This window comes from Syngnathus typhle, linkage group LG8 (assembly GCF_033458585.1).
Source record: "Syngnathus typhle isolate RoL2023-S1 ecotype Sweden linkage group LG8, RoL_Styp_1.0, whole genome shotgun sequence".
NCBI lineage: Eukaryota > Metazoa > Chordata > Actinopteri > Syngnathiformes > Syngnathidae > Syngnathus > Syngnathus typhle.
Window position 1 is genome coordinate 15943508 of NC_083745.1, and position 1810 is coordinate 15945317.

The 1810-nt window shown below is 48.5% G+C and overlaps 1 non-coding gene across 1 annotated transcript; it reads right to left on the reverse strand.

Moving 5' to 3' along the window:
* Nucleotides 1-1403: 1403 nt before the first annotated feature.
* Nucleotides 1404-1594, reverse strand: LOC133159187 (U2 spliceosomal RNA). Its single transcript, XR_009715666.1, has one exon. It is a non-coding gene; the product is annotated as a U2 spliceosomal RNA (small nuclear RNA).
* Nucleotides 1595-1810: the final 216 nt, after the last annotated feature.

The window sequence follows — 1810 nt, forward strand, 5'->3', positions numbered from 1 at the left end:
CGGTCCCTGTATCACCGATGCTAGAGTTTGGTCCGCATTTCCGGCAGTAAGTCGGATTCGTTCCCAGTGAGGGTTGGACTCCGCCAAGGCTGCCCTTTGTCACCAATTCTGTTCATAATTTTTATGGACAGAATTTCTAGGCGCAGGCGAGGCGTTGAGGGTTTCCGGTTTGGGGACCTCAGCATTGCGTCTCTGCTTTTTGCAGACGACGTGGTGCTGTTGGCTTCTTCAGGCCGTGATCTCCAGCTCGCACTGAAGCGGTTCGCAGCCGAGTGTGAAGCGGTTGGGATGAGGGTCAGCACCTCCAAATCCGAGTCCATGGTCCTCGATCGGAAAAGGGTGGAATGCCCTCTCCAGATCGGGGATGAGATCCTGCCCCAAGTGGAGGAGTTTAAGTATCTTGGGGTCTTGTTCACAAGTGAGGGGAGGATGGAGCGCGAGATCGACAGGTGGATCGGTGCAGCGTCGGCAGTAATGCGGACTCTGTACCGGTCCGTCGTGGTAAAGAGAGAGCTGAGCCAAAAGGCAAAGCTCTGAATTTACCGGTCGATTTACGCTCCTACCCTCACCTATGGTCACAAGCTATGGGTCATGACCGAAAGAACGAGATCCCGGATACAAGCGGCCGAAATGAGTTTTCTCCGCAGGATGTCCGGGTTCTCCCTTAGAGATAGGGTAAGAAGTTCGGTCATCCGGGAGAGACTCGGAGTAGAGTCGCTGCTCCACCACGTTGAGAGGAGCCAGATGAGGTGGCTCGGGCATCTCATCAGGATCCCTCCTGGACTTCTCCCTGGGGAGGTGTTCCGAGCATGTCCCACCGGTAGGAGACCCCGGGGACGGCCCAGGAAGCGCTGGAGAGACTATGTCTCTCAGCTGGCCTGGGAATGCCTTGGGATCCCCCGGGATGAGCTAGATGAAGTGGCTGGGGAGAGAGAAGTCTGGGAGTCCCTCCTGAAGCTGCTGCCCCCGCGACCCGACCCCGGATAAGCGGAAGAAGATGGATGGATGGATGAATATATCTGCAAAAACATGCCCATCACGCATTGCCTTTTTTAACCTGAGAACCCTAAAACTATGAATTTGTATTTATTGAAAACCTCCAACATTACCACTGAGTAATATTTTTTTTTTCTGAACAAGTTTTGAAAACGACATTTTCTTGAAAATTTGAGAATAAGAATTGTAATAAATATTATTGAAACAATAATAGGAAAGTCTCAAGCAAAGAAACACATAATTATATTTTAGAACGGTTACGTAAATTATTGCTGCCTCTCAAGCCGAAACGTCCTACATTTAGATCAGACCCCATCAAGTCTTAATTGACCGCTTAACCCTGTAAGAATGAAGCAAATGGATTGAAATGGTTTTCTTAGATATTGAACTGTTGATTTGACCAGGAGAGGGGGTGCACCATGACTGGAGATACTGCTATATTAGGTCGATGCGTGGAGTGAACAGGGCAAGCCCCTTTTCCAAATCCCTATTCCAAAAAGCAATTTAATTTGTGGTCCCCAGATGGGGGACGTATCAGATATTACTCTGATAAGAACAGATACTACACTTGATCTTAGCCAAAAGGCCGAGAAGCGATAACCTGAAATGGGTCTGAGGCAACAACTTAAATAAAGAGACTACCAATTCAAGTTACGGTTACATATATCAACTGATGCGAATGCCACATACTGACCCCTGTGAATTCCCCAAATGTGGGAATCTCGACTGCATAATGTCTGCTAGTGGAGGATTGCGTTCTTTCTGTTTAAAACAAAACTTTTGCGCAGTAGTACGCACACGGAGTTTAGGTCTA